The sequence below is a fragment of the Choloepus didactylus genome, chromosome 24 (genome assembly GCF_015220235.1).
Source record: "Choloepus didactylus isolate mChoDid1 chromosome 24, mChoDid1.pri, whole genome shotgun sequence".
NCBI lineage: Eukaryota > Metazoa > Chordata > Mammalia > Pilosa > Megalonychidae > Choloepus > Choloepus didactylus.
Genome location: NC_051330.1, coordinates 2,938,229 through 2,953,939, shown reverse-complemented (window position 1 = coordinate 2,953,939; position 15,711 = coordinate 2,938,229). Strand labels below are relative to the sequence as shown.

General features: G+C 39.0%; 1 pseudogene; it reads right to left on the bottom strand.

Moving 5' to 3' along the window:
• Positions 1 to 1,754: 1,754 nt before the first annotated feature.
• LOC119520034 lies at positions 1,755 to 7,330 on the bottom strand (annotated as a pseudogene).
• Positions 7,331 to 15,711: the final 8,381 nt, after the last annotated feature.

The window sequence follows — 15,711 nt, the reverse complement described above, 5'->3', positions numbered from 1 at the left end:
AGAGACAGAGAAGTCCCCTGGCTCTTCAAGGTCAGGCGTCACTAAAAGTCTCTGCTGGTTGGGGATTTGCAGCTTGCATTGAGCAGTCCATGTTTGCCAATTAAAACCCCAGTTGGAGCTGGACTGAGGTATATTCGCTTGTTCAGAGAGTGCTGCTCTCTGTCACAGCGAGGTTTTGCAGATCAGGCTGCTGGGGGGCAGGGACCCCCAGCTCAGCTCCACAGTTTCTCCTCACAGATTCCATGCTGGGATCTCAGGCATTCCTCCCAATCCAGGTTGGTGCACAATGTGTGGACAGTCATGGTTATGCCCCAGCAGTTATTCAAGATCATTTACTAGTTGTTCCTGGTTATTAGTTGCTCTGGGAGAGCTAACTAACTTCCACTCTTCTCTGTGTCACCATGCTCTTCCATTTGTCCTTTTTAATGTATGCATTTAGAGCTATAAATTACCAAATCAGCACCCCTTTTGCTGCATCTCATATGTTTTGATGTTTGATCACATTTTCATTCATGTCCAGCTATTTATTAATTTCTCTAGCAATTTCTTCTTTGACCCACTGTTTGTTTAGGAGTGTGTTGTTTTATCTCCATATATTTTTGATAGTTCTGGATCTTTAGTGGTTATTGATTTCCAGCTGCATTCCATTATGATCAGAGAATGTGCTTTGAATAATTTCAATCTTTTAAAATTTATGGAGACTTGTTTGTACCCCAGCATATGATCTATACTGAATGACATTCTGTGATCACTAAAGAAGAATGTATATCCTGGCAATTTGGGATGTATGGATCTATATATGTCATATATACATATACATATGTGTGTGTGTGTGTGTGTGTGTAAATATATAGGGAAATACCATCAATATGTTGTGCTGAAGGACTTGGTATCCAGTGGCATTAACATAATAACTTTATTTGCATAATCTCAATGTGAATAATATATGATATTCAAAGCAAAACAAAATCACTATCATTATTATTGTTAATATTGCTGCAGAAAAAGATGAAAGGTTTTTTTAGAATTGTTTTTGTCCTTGGGATATATTCTAACAGAAATTTACCTTCAAATTATATTATTCTAAAATCCTAAAATAATGTCTCTATTTTGTTATGCCAGTTATTTTGCTATCTTTTTCATTAATAGTTATATAGCTATGTAAAACATCTGCATGTTTTCAAATTGAGTTGAATTATGCAAAATCTAGCTTTTACCCCTTCTAATTCCCTCTGTTCTCCCACTTTCCTTATAGTTAATTTTATTTTATTCTTATGGTTTTGTCATTCTGTAAGAATATGTGTAAATATTCATATTCTGAACTTATTAGGTGAGAGTATTGTATGATATGCCTCTCTCTGCATCTTGTGTTTTACATGTAACAATAATTTCTGGTCACTCCACAGTTATATAGAAGATATTCCTCATCCCTTTGTATGGTTAACTAGTCTCCTATTTGGTGATGTACCACTTTCTATTGAAAAACATTTTAATTGTTTACCGTGTTTTCCCATTTCAATTAGTTCTGCAATTAACTGTTTCAGGGATAGGCATTTTTGTCATTTTTCTTGTGTTCTTTTGACATAGAGTCTTCAAATTTGGATCACATGGTAAAAGCATAGGCATATGTATAATTTTCTTAGATATTGCCTAGTTTTCCACATTATGGGCTGTGTCATTTTGTATTTCCACCAGCATTATATAACTGAAACTATGTTTTACAACTTTGACAACAGAAGATCAATATTTGCACTCTTCCTGAATATGATAAATGATAAATGGAATAACAGTGTAAATTCCATTTCTAACTTACATTTCCCTTATTAGATGTGTGATTGAGGATCCTTTCTTGTGTTTAAGAAATATATGTATTTCCTTATATTTCTGCTCACTGTTATTGCTAATTCTTTTATCTTATTCCTAGCCTCTCAATTTAAGGCATAAATTATCCTCTATAATAATGGAACAATGTGTAGGCTTCCAAAATGCACACCCCTTGCCTATGTTCCTTTCTTCTACACTTGCCCTTCTCATAAAGTACCCCAGATTAATGTTTTTCCTTAAAGTTTCTGTTTCATTTCTGGTGACACAGTACAGTTCATTAGCTTTTATATTTATTAAGAGAAAAATAATCATAAAAGAGAATGAGGAGGATTATGTTCAGCATTTAGTGGCCTATTGATGATCAGAATGCAGAATGCATACAATCACAAGAATACTATGGATGCCAAAATCACACCATGCAACCATTCACTCAGAAATATTTTTGAGGATCTAAGTAGTGTACAATAGTATTTTAATATATGTGCAATAACTGCTAGGTATCTATCTCACAGATAGATATTCCTCTCCACTTAGAACAAAATTTTGGATTCCTTTCTTTCATTTTCCCAAGATGGACCCCAAAGAAGAATGCTTTAGAGCTGATTGCTCAGTTTCAGTGGCTGAGAGATTTCAAACAGAGTCAAGAGGTCATTCTGGAGGTTATTCTTATGCATTATATAGACATCTGTTTGCAGTTTTTAGTGTACTGGAATATAAGAAGGGAACATCTGAAACTGCTGAACTGTGATCCAGTACTCTTGATTCCTGATGATTACTGAATAATCATCAACTTGAAGATGATCGAACAACTCTTAAGGTGTGATGGACACTCTTTATTCAGTGTATGGACAGATGAGTAGAAACAAAGATGGAAATAAATAAATAATAGGAGGATGATGGACATAGGATGTTTTGGTATTCTTTTCTACTTTTATTTTTATTCTTACTTTTAATTTTTTGTGGAGTAATGAAAATATTAAAAAATTCGGTGATGGATGTACAACTGTATGATGATACAGTGGACCATTGATTTTACTTGGATGATTATCTGATATGTGAATATATTTCAATAAAATTGCATTAAAAAGTCATGCAGGATGTGGTCCACTGTGAGGGCGGTGAGGTAGGACTTTCTAGGAAGGCTTCCTCCACCTTTCCCTACAATAGTGCCATGAAAACACTGAGGATGAGTCAGGGGAGGGCTGCCTTACTCTTCCCATTTTTACACCCAATATCCAGAAGTCGTTAGACCTTCTCAGAGATACCATAGACCCCAAAAATCTCTTCTTTTCTAAGGAGAATGTGAGCATCCCTTACCACAGTGTCAAGGAAATAAGCTGGAAAACAGAAAATATTTCTAAAGTAGAGACAAGTGTCAATGAGGCCACCACTGATAGAGAAGATTCTCTCCACACATTTCAACACTGTTTCCTCTAAGGTTTCCTCATCCTTCTGAACTGACAGATATTTGGAGACAATGTTTGCCTTGAGTATTTCTGTAAAATATTCAAACCTTCAGCCACATCTTTGAGGGATGCATTGTCCAGCCAAAATAAGACAAATAGAGGGTTAAGGTCTCCTCCAGCATCTCCACATCATCATCACTGACTAAAATCTTGAAATGGTTTGGTGACCAATCGTCCATCCTTCAGTTCCTCTAACCAGATCTTCTGCTTTAGGGAATTCCTCTTCCTCTTTATGGCAGCCTCAGTAACACAGGGCAGGCTTTGCACAAAGACGTGGCGTTTGTGAGCTGGGAGCTCCCTCAGAAGGGTGGTCTCCAAATTTGGGAAATCATAGTCAGACACATCAAGATTGGAGACTAAGAAGACACGAGTATCAATGATATTGACTTTATGAAGCTGAGCCAGACAGTCATTTTGGAGATCTTGCAGGATTTTTTCCTTATTGAAAGTCTGTGGTTTACTCATTTTGAGATTGTATAAATCGCTATCCACCTTGGTTCGGACAAAGTAGAAATTCTTCTTTATTTTTCTAATTGCTTTGGCAAGTTGCGCATCATTCTCTTTGAAGCGTGAAGAAGAAACGATAATAAAGAAGTCATACTCACCAAACTTCATTTCCTTTAGATATGTCCGTGATGGGAATTTGGTGGTCCCAATGCCAGGCAAGTCCCATAATATCACATTGGAAAACTTCGGATGTTTGTATGGCGTTCTCTTCATGGTTGTCTCTACGTACCCTATCTCAGCCGCATCTTCTCCTTCGTGGTCCACACCCCTCAGGGCATTGATAAAACTGGATTTCCCTGACCCAGACTCCCCTGTCACAGCAATGTTTACTGAGGCATTCTCAATATCTTTCAGTGCATCACGGATCACAGACATTGCCTTCTGAACATCTCCTTTCTCCAGAAGTGACTGAATCAAAGTGATGGTTTCCTCAGAGAGGATTTTGCTTTCCATCTTGAATTCCTTAAAAAAGTCTTCAAAGCTGGAGGTCAAATCGTGAGCATTGGATTGAACAGGGGTGGAGGGACGTGACTGACCCATGTCCTTGAGCACCAGAAGGACCTAGAGGGGGGAGGAAAGAGCAATGGTCAAAGAGGTTAGAATGTGAAGACGCTATGAGGTTTGAACCTTCCCACATTACAGATAGAAGCATCTTCTCTTTTCATTAATGGGCATTCTCTCTATTTGCGACCTGGATATAGTTTGCCCTTGGACAGGCTCTTCCCTCATCTTGGAATGCTCTCCTCCTTGAGGACCTTCTTCATACTTCAAGACTAATTTGGAGTCCTGATTATCCTATCCAAACTCCTGCCCATGAGAATCTTTATTTATTGTTTTTCAGTTTTCTTTACATATTTTTTATTGTTGTGAAGATAATGCTGGTAGGAATCTAATAAGGGAGCACAACTTATAAATAAATTAAAGAAAGCAGCACTCAATACCACACTCCTTCCCACATGTTGTGTCAGGCTTCCCACAAAATCATCTTACCATTTCACTGCCTCCAACCTCCCCAGATAGTAGACCCTGTTTTTTATTCGAGGCAGCTAAATAGAGATGTGCTTGCCCTTTACTTCTCAGATGAAATTCTATGTATTATGTCTTCATTCAGGAATAGGAAATATATATATATACACATATATATGTGGTTTTCTTTTTGTCCTAGAAAGTAACAGGGTGTTTCTCATGCAGCAGAGTATAGCAGGCTCCATGTATTCCCATGTTCTAAACAATAATGCACCACAATTAGATGCTTGCATGCTATAGTTCTAGGGTATGACACGAGTACAGAGAGTTAACAACAGAGTGGTATAGGGGAAAAATCTGCCTATTGTATACCAGGGACTATACTTAGTAGGAACACCATACTAGTACCACACAAATACTAGGGAAAAAAATAAAGCTGCACTGTCCACATGGGACCTCCTACAAGTCAGTAGCTGTCCTGATGCCCTGCCCATCGCCTAGCACCAGCCTTTATATTAAGGTGTCTAGAGATTAGGTGGGGAGATAGGAACTCTGGTGCCTGCTTGCTGTAGAAAGTGTGAACATAAGATGGCACAGCCTGGGATGAGGGTGAGGGGTGATGGGTTTGTCAGAAGCTGCCCTGAAGAGAATGTCCCTTGGTACTTCCCTGGATGTCAATTGAACTGAGGTTTCTGGAGCCCTAGGATGCTCTGATCACTGAAGGATATACCTTTAGACAGGGCACTCGGAAAGTCTGATACCCAGATATATGTAATGAATGATGTGCAAGACCTGTATACTGAACCCCCAGAAAACATTCAGAATGTATACAGAATTCTTACAAGTAAGAAAAAAGAGACAGCACAATAAAAAAGTGCATCCATGGAGGTGTCTTAAACAGATATTTTACCACATAAAAAATCATGTCTAAGCATCCAAAACACGTATGATAGGTGCCCAAATTCACTATCAACAGTAAAATGCAAAATTAAAATCATAATATGCCATTACTACACAAGCACTGAAATAGCCCATATGTAAAAGAGAAAACATTACAAGTATTGGCAAGAATGTGGAGCAACTGAATATTTTATGTGCTACTGGGGGAAGTGTAAATTGGTCCATCCTTTGGAAAACTGTCTGAGTTTGTACTGAACTGAATGTACACATATGCTATGGTCCAGCAATTGCCACCAACAGAAATGGGTGCATATGTTCATCAAAAATCATACCCAGGAATGTTCAAAATAGGAGCATTTGTCTTAGGTCAAAGGTGGAGGAAAGCCAAAAGTCATCAACATTATAATGGCTAAATATTTTCTGGAATGTTTGTATATGGAATAATCTGAGCAATAGGAAAAATAAACCCACTCCAAAAATGGATGAAACTCATAGACATAATATTGAGCAAAGGGTGCTGTAAATGAAAGGATGCATGCTTTATGATTCCATTTATATAAAAATTCAAAGCCAGCTAAAATTATTCTGGTTGTGTGTTGGAATTGAGGCCACCCTTGGGGATTGAAAGAAGAAATCAGTGTGAGGGGCTGCTTTGGTTTTGGTCACATTATCTTCCATCTTCTGGGCACTGGTTCCAAGATTGCAAACCCAGGGTGATATGTGTGTTACTGTACAAAAGAGGGTAGTGTGATTTTTGTATGTAAGCTACACTTCAAGATATTTTAAATGAGGGAGGGGGAGTAAGAAAGAGAGAGATACAGAGCGAGAGAATAAACATTCAATTAAGTGAACCAGAAAATGTGCAGTAGTTGAAACCTGAAGAAAAAGGAAAGAATAAAATGTAAAATGAATGAATATGGACAGATAAATAAATGAACAAAAAAGGAAAGGAATGAATGATCTTAATCATGATGAATAACAAATATCAAAGCATGGTTATTTGTAATGATTCACAGCATGAACAGAGTTCACATAATATTAAGGAGAGAACAAGGAAGTTGGCATAAATAATATAGACAGAAAATGAGATAAGATGTAGGTTAAAATAGAGTTTAAAATTTTATAATGCATTTTTAAATCCATAAAATAAAATTATTAAAAATGTGTACAAAGAAATTTGAACACTTAGATGGATTAATTTGATAGAAACTATAAAAGTTAACAAATGGAACAGGAAAAAGAAATCTCTGAATGGTTTATAACTTCCCTTCAGTCATCCTGTCCTTCACCCATCCTGTCCCTCAGTCCTTCAAGCTCTCTGACCTGAAATAGCCATCTGGGCTCGCCTACACTCTGGCTTTCAGTGCTTTTCTACCAATTTTAGGCCTATATTCAATCCAAAGTGTTTTCTCACTCACCAGATCCTGAGATAAAAGAGATGTTTGGTGTCAGAGATAAGGTCTGAGAGTTCCCCTTGAAAGAGCAGAAAATGCTGAGTCTGGTGTCGTGCTCTCTGCAGCCACAGCACAGAAAACTCCTTTTGCCTTAGACTTGTGGTTGTCAGTAAAATCCAGGTCCCCCGTGGTCGCCGGAGAGAGAGGAGCTGACTGTCACTCTGAATGGCTGAATGGCCTGTGAGGAGCTGGCAGGACTCAAATCCTCCAGCCACGTCCCACCCTCAGAGGAAAGTAATCAGCAGGGGAGAAGAAAGCAGTCAGCACATTCAGAGCCCTGTGCTTCCAAGGTCAAAGGGTGAAACCCCAAGTCCACTTATACCTCTTCCCAAAAATACAGCCATTTCCAGGAATCAAAAGTGAAAGGCGCCACGAACTTGGCTGTGAGCTGCCCAAGCTTTAGTGTGATAAGTGAGGGGAGGGAGAAGGGCCCAGGAGTGATCCCAGCCCAGGATCCAGCTCCAGGCCAGGAGCAGCTGAGCCAGGGGTCAAAGACACAGGCCTGAGTCCTGGGCAGGTGCCTCTCGGGGCTTCCTCCCATAAAAATGCTCCTCAGACCAGCCTCTGTGGAAGTGAATCCTTGTCCCTAAAGCCTTTAAAAAATCTCCATTAATTATTCATTAAATAGAACCTCCACTACATGTTTCACAATTCAAGAGCTATGAAAGGATATGCAATAATATATCTCCCCCACAACACATCTGTATGCTCAGTTCCCCTCTCAAAGGGGACCATGTTATCCTGCCAAGAATATTTTATGAATATATTATGAAATTTTATGAATATATTATGGAAATAGAAATTTTAATTTCATCACGTATATTGATTAAAAAATACTGCTGACATTCAATACCAAGGATAAATATCTGTGAGAGGGGCATGTAAGGGAGGGGTATGGGATTCTTGGTAGTGGTGGTGTTTTCTGACCTTTCTGCTGTATTTTATTTTATTTTAACTTTTCCATTTATTCTTTTTATTATTCTTTTGTTTCAATTCTTTTTTTGATTAATGAATGTATGTAAGTGCTAATAGTGATGAATGCACATCTATATGATGATACTGTAAACAATTGATTGTACACTGTGGATGATTGTCTGGAATTTCAATATAGCCCTATAAAATTGCAGGGAAAAAATAAACAGAGGGATACAGGTGCTGGAGAGGACTTGGAGAGAAAGATGTATGTATTCACTGTTGGCAGGGAAGTAGAATGACACAGCCTATCCAGAGGACAGTGTGGTGGTTCCATAAGAAATTATGTATGTGGGTGTCACAATGTCCTGTGACCTGCCTGTGGGGTACACACTTAGAAGATCAGAGAGCAAGGACATGAATGGACATTTGCACACCAATGTATATAGTGGCAGAATTCATGATTTGCAATGGACAGAGTCATCTATGGGTACACTCATGAACAGAATGGTGAACTGTGGTGTATGCATATGTATTGGTTAGGGTTCTCTAGGGAAACAGAATCAACAAGATACATCTGTAAATATAAGATTTTATAAAAGCATCTTACATAACTGAGGATGCACGAGTCCAAATTCCATACGGTCAGCAGCAAACTGACAGCTCCGATGAAGGCATTTGATGAACTCTTCAGGAAACACTTCACAGTCTAGCCAAAGGGGAAGTGAAGGTCCTCTCTCCCTCTTCCTTAAAAGTCTTCAACTGATTGGATTAAATCCAGCTGTTTGCATTATCTCATTGTGGAAGACGTGCCCTTCATTGATGTAATCCGTCATAGGTGCAGTCAACTGACTGATGATTTAATAAATCAGCTTTTTGGTTTAGCAACCAGCCACAAATGTCCTTGCAGTAATGGTAAGGCCAGTGCTTGCTTGACCAGATAACTGGGCACCATTGCCTGGTCAAGTTGACACATAAACCTAACCATCACAGCATACAATAGAATATTGAGTGGCTACAAGAAGGAATAAAGCTGTGAGATATGCATTGAGGTGAATGGGATCTTGTAGACATTTTGAGTGAAGTGCAACAGAGACAAAGACTAACATTATAATGCCTCACCAATAGGAACTAACTACATTGTGTAAGCTCAGAATTGAATCTGAGAGCACAGCTTATCAGGGAAATGCTTATTGTAATGGTCCCTGGATTGCAAGCTCTTACAGCAGTCACATCTATTCCTGAGTTGTAATCATTGTCTCTAAATCCTGAGATGCTGAGCTCTTTGTGTATAACCTGATCGGTCTCTGGATATTTTGGTATCCGTGTGACACCCAAGACTCAGAGCTACAGCTTGGTAGCTATGAATGTCAGTAGTGTCCCACACAGCAACTGTTGAAAGAGCTGAAAAAGAGTTCAGACTTCACATAGAGATATGAATGAAGTGGATATGGTTAAGAATAAGGCAAATCAGGCCCAAGGGTAAAGGATGATACTGACTGGGTTTTAAAACTACAACTTTTGTGTGAGACCAAAGGAGGAGATGTTTATTTGGTACAGGACCTATATTTTCTGCAGCATGCTAGATAATTTAACCTGTGTGGTCAGTTTGTTTGAACACCATAGGTGCATGGAGCTACAAAAAGGAAAAGGGATTCTGTGAGTTTGTACAGGCTGGGGTGAAATCCCAATATATCCCAGAGTGATATGGGCAGAGAGCAAGAGTGTATTTGCAGAGTCCCCCAAGGAACTTGGGAGCAATGTGGAAATGTTGAACTTCCCCAGCTGGGTTATTGCTGATTTTCCTGCAAACACTGAGGACTGCCAATTTAGTGGGCTGAGCCCTCCATCTGGGGGCTTTCCCTTGTGAGGCTGGTTGCTGCAAGGGAGAGGCTAAGCCTACTTATAATTGTGCCTCAGTCTCCCCCAGAGAGCCTCTTTGTTGCTCAGATGTGGCCCTCTTTCTCTAAGCCCACTCAGCAGGTGAACTCACTACCCTCCGCCTACGTGGGACACGGTACACTGGGGTGTGAATCCCCCTGGCAATGTGAGAAATGGCTCCTGGAGATGAGCCTGGACCCAGCACTGTGGGATTGAGAGGATCTTCTTGACCAAAAGGGGGAGGAGAGATGAAACAAAATAAGGTCACAGTGGCTGAGAGATCTCAAATGGAGACAAGAGGTCACTCTGGAGGGTATTCTTATGTGCTATATAGATATTAGTTTTTAGTGTGTTGAAATGGCTAGAGGGAAATACCTGAGGCTGTCAAACTGCAACCCAGTGACCTTGATTTGTGAAGACAATTGTATAACTGTGTAGCTTGCACAGTGTGAGTGTGATTGTGAAAAGCTTCTGGCTCGCATTCCCTTTATCCAGTGTATGGACAGATAAGTGGAAAAATGGGGAAAAATATTAGATGAAGAATAGGGTGGGATGGAAGGGAAGGAAAGATTGAGGTGTTCTTTTTTGTTTTTATTTTTATTTTGGAGTAAGGAAAAGCTTCAAAAATTGATTCTAGTGATGAATGCACAAGTGTATGATGGTGCTGTGAATAATTGTACACTGTGGATGACTGTAGGGTTTATGAATATATCTCAATAAAACTGTATTTTAAAAAGTAAATGAACAATGGGGGGAGGAGAGGAATGGGATATTTTAGATGTTCTTTTTTATTTTAATTTTTATTTTATTGTTTAGAGTAATGAAAATGTTCAAAGATTGATTGTGGTGATGAATGTACAACCATATGAACAACTGATTGCACACTTTGAAAAATTGTATGTTATGTGAATATATCTCAATAAAATTGCATTAAAACATAGTCAATACAAATGCTGCAGAAGAGTGTGGCCAACATGAAACTGGGAAGGAAAAAAAAATGTAATAGAATTATGCTCTATGATAAAAAAAAAACAGTAACATTGCTGACATTCCACTTAGTGCCAAAGAATGAAAAGTTTTATGTTGCAGATATTGAATAAGCCAAGGACATGTGCTATCACCATATATGTCAGTTAAGTAAGATAAGGTAATGAATGAAAACTAAGAATTATCAATGAAGAAAGAAAGCTAAAATATGCTAGATATTATACTTGTATACATAGGAAATAAAAGAAAAGAACTCCAAGATAAAGTAAAAATAAGAGTTAAGCAGTGTTGCCAGGTAAAAATTCAATCCTTAAAATCAATCAAATGAATTTATACATAGGAACAAAAATAAGAGACCTGGAGAATGAAAATTTTAAAAATAAATACCATTCAAAAAATCAAAAAGCATTAATTATATTAATGTAAATCTAAGAAAAATGTGTAATATATTCACCCCCTCAAAAAAAAAACATGGAGAAAATAATCATTGAGCAAATTGAAGAATAACCAAATATAAGGGAGCTATACCATGACATGTACTGAAAATTTTAATACTGTATAAAATTGTGACTTTTTCCATATTAGATACATGGATAAAATAAAATCCCAATTTAAAGGCTACCCTCTCTGTGTTTGTTACTGAGCTCACTGCCTGATGCACACAGGAACCAATTCTATGGCACCAGGATTTTTTTTTTTCCTTTCATTTTTTTTTTTTTCATTTTTTATTGAGATTGTTCAGATACCATACAATTTGCCAAAGATCCAAAGTGTACAATCACTTGCCCCTGGGTACCCTCATACAGCTGTGCATCCATCACACTTAATTTTTGTTCAATTTTTAGAAACTTTTCATTACTCCAGACAAGAAATAAAGTGAAAGATGAAAAACGAAAAAAAGAAAAGGAAACTCTAATCCTCCCCTATCCCTAACCAACCCCCCTCAATTGTTGACTCCTAGTATTGATATAGTACGTTTGTTACTGTTTATGAAAAAATGTTGAAATACTACTAACTGTAGTATATAGTTTGTAATAGGTATATAGTTCTTCCCTATGTGCCCCTCTATTATGAACTTCTAATTGTATTGTCATACATTTGTTCTGGTTCATGGAAGTGATTTCTAGTATTTGTACAGTTGATCATGGATATTGCCCACCATAGGATTCAGTTTTATACATTTCCATCTTTCGACCTCCAACTTTCCTTCTGGTAACATATATGACTCTGAGCTTCCCCTTTCCACCTCATTCACACACCATTCGGCACTGTTAGTTATTCTCACGTCTTGCTACCAACACCCCTGTTCATTTCCAAACATTTAAGTTCATCCTAATTGAACATTCTGCTCATACTAAGCAACCACTCCCCATTCTGAAGTCTCGTCCTATATCTTGGTACTTTATATTTCATGTCTATGAGTTTACATATTGTAATTAGTTCCTATCAGTGAGACCCTGCAATAATTATCCTAATATGTCTGGCTTATTTCACTCAGTATATTGCCCTCGAGGTTTTGTCATCAACCCATTTTTTTTTAATATGGTTTTGTTCACTCACCATACATTCCATCCCAAGTAAATAATCGATGCTTCTCTGCATGGTCATACATTTATGTGTTCACCACCTTCACCACTATCTATATAAGAGCATCTACATTTCTTCCACAAGGCAGGAGGGAGAGTCAAAGAAGGTAGAGAGGCAAAAGAAAGCGGAAAAAAAAATGACAGCTAGGAAGCAGCAAAAGGAAAAATAACCTTAAATCAAAGTAGAGTAAAGAATCAGACAATACCACCAATGTCAAGTGTCTAACATGCCTCCCCTATCCCCCCCTCTTATCTGCATTCACCTTGGTATATCACCTTTGTTACATCAAAGGAAGCATAATACAATGATTCTATTAGTTACAGTCCCTAGTTTATGCTGATTGCATCCCTCCCCCAATGCCTCCCCATTTTTAACACCTTGCAAGGTTGACATCTGCTTGTTCTCTCTCATAAAAGAACATATTTGTACATTTTATCACAATTGTTGAATACTCTAGATTTTACCAAGTTACACAGTCCCAGTCATTATCTTTCCTCTTTTCTTGTGGTGTCTCACATGCTCCCCATCTTCCTCTCTCAACCGTATTCATAGTTATCTTTGTTCAGTGTACTTACATTGTTGTGCTACCATCTCCCAAAATTGTGTTCCAAACCACGCACTCCTGTCTTCTAGCACCCTGTAGTGCTCCCTTTAGTATTTCCTGTAGGGCAGGTGTCTTCTTCACAAAGTCTCTCATTGTCTGTTTGTCAGAAAATATTTTGAGCTCTCCCTCATATTTGAAGGATAGCTTTGCTGGATACAGGATTCTTGGTTGGTGGTTTTTCTCTTTCAGTATCTTAAATATATCACACCACTTCCTTCTTGCCTCCATGGTTTCTGCTGAGAGATCCGCACATAGTCTTATTAAGCTTCCTTTGTATGTGATGGATTGGTTTTCTCTTGCTGCTTTCAGGATTCTCTCTTTGTCTTTGACATTTGATAATCTGATTATTAAGTGTCTTGGCGTAGGCCTATTCAGATCTCTTCTGTTTGGAGTACGCTGTGCTTCTTGGATCTGTAATTTTATGTCTTTCATAAGAGATGGGAAATTTTCATTAATTATTTCCTCTATTATTGCTTCTGCCCCCTTTCCCTTCTCTTCTCCTTCTGGGACACCAATGATACGTACATTATTGTACTTTGTTTCATCCTTGAGTTCCCGGAGACGTTGCTCATATTTTTTCATTCTTTTCTCCATCTGCTCCTTTGCGTGTAGGCTTTCAGGTGTTTTGTTCTCCAGTTCCTGAGTGTCTTCTTCTGCCTCTTGAGATCTGCTGTTGTATGTTTCCATTGTGTCTTTCATCTCTTGTGTTGTGCCTTTCATTTCCATAGATTCTACCAGTAGATTTTTTGAACTTTTGATTTCTGCTGTATACATGTCCAGTGCTTCCTTTACAGCCTCTATCTCTTTTGAAATATCTTCTCTAAACTTTTTGAATTGATTTAGCATTAGTTGTTTAAATTCCTGTATCTCAGTTGAAGTGTACGTTTGTTCCTTTGACTGGGCCATAACTTTGTTTTTCTTAGTGTAGGTTGTAATTTTCTGTTGTCTAGGCATGGTTTCCTTGGTCATCCAAATCAGGTTTTCCCAGACCAGAACAGGCTCAGGTCCCAGAGGGAAGAAATATTCAGTATCTGGTTTCCCTGCGGGTGTGTCTTAGAAAATTGCTCCACCCTTTGATGCCTCGGGTCACTGTGCTTTTCTGCCCAGCAGGTGACACCTGTTAGCCTATAATTCTTGACTGGTGTGAGGAGGTATGGCCATGTTCCCCCAGGCTCTGGGGTCTGGTTCTGAATGGAAAGGGCCCCACCCCTTTCCTCCTAGGGAAGACAGACCCCCTCAGGTGGAGGTCATTAGCATTTCAATGGTCCCACTCTCTGCTTGTGCTGTCTCCACCCTTCCCAGAGTCACAGCCCTGGAAACTGAATATGACTGGGGCTTTCTCCACTGAGCCAAAAAAGAAACAGATAGTCCCCTTCAGACCCAGTCCAAGGCGACCCTCCGGCTCTCCCAGGTCAGTCGTCACCCAAAGCCTCTGTCTGTTTTTTGGGGGCTGCGTACCTGTAGTGAGCAGTTCACACTCGCTACTTAAAACCCCAGTTGGAGCTCAGCTGAGCTGTATTCGCTTGCTGGGCCAGAGCTTCTCTGTGGCACCACCAGGCTCCGCAGCTTGGGCTATGGGGGAGGGGGTCTCCCAACCTGGTTCTGCAGGCTTTACTTACAGATTTTATGCTGTGTTCTCGGGCATTCCTCCCAATTCAGGTTGGTGTATGATGAATGAATAGTCTTGTTTTTCCCCCCGCAGTTATTCTGGATTATTTACTAGTTGTTTCTTGTTTTTTGTAGTTGTTCCAGGGGGACTACTTAGCTTCCACTCCTCTCTGTGCCGCCATCTTGCCTGAGTCTCAGCACCAGGATTTTGAGTAGAGAAAGAGCTTTATTGCAAGGTCAACCAGCAAGCAGACAGTAGGCAAGGCTCAAACCTCTCTCCTTGATTTGAGGGACAAGGGAGATTTTATGGGGACTGAAGGTGGACATTGGTGTGGTTTGACTGGCTAGACATTGATCTGCCTACATAAGGTAAGGCAGGCTTTCAACCAGATTTTCCTTGTTGAAAAACTCTTCTATTGGACTTGCCTGGGATCTGGGGGTTCATTTAAGGACACCAGTTCAGATATCTGTGCATACTTGGGTTACGTTGACCTGCAAGCCAAACTCAAAAGAAGTTGTTGCTAATGTGTTAATGAGTAGCTAACAGATTTTGAGCAGTTTTATGGTCACATGTGTGTATCTGTGTGTTCATGACTGTGCATTCATTTATATGTCTGTATGTGTAAATTTACATGTCTATGCATGTTGAGAAATTGTCAAGTTTATTCTTGAAAGAATGTGAAAAAAAGAAGGGCCAATCATTGCAGACACCATTCTAGAAGAAACTTGACATGGGAGAAATTGTCCTATAGGATAAAAAGTCTTACTACAAAACTACACAATTGAAATGGAATTCTTTGTATCAAGAATAGAACACTGCCTGTAGAAATACACAAGGTGGAAATACCTGGAATTCCTTGAGACTGCCTCAGTGGCAAAGGTCAAATCATCTTGAGAATGAGGACTTAGAAATGATGGGTGTTCAGAAAAGACACGTCTAACTGGCCTTTTCCTCTCTCTGCATTCAAAATCTTATCTGCATTAAAGGAAGCTGTTCCCTTACATGTCAGTTGTC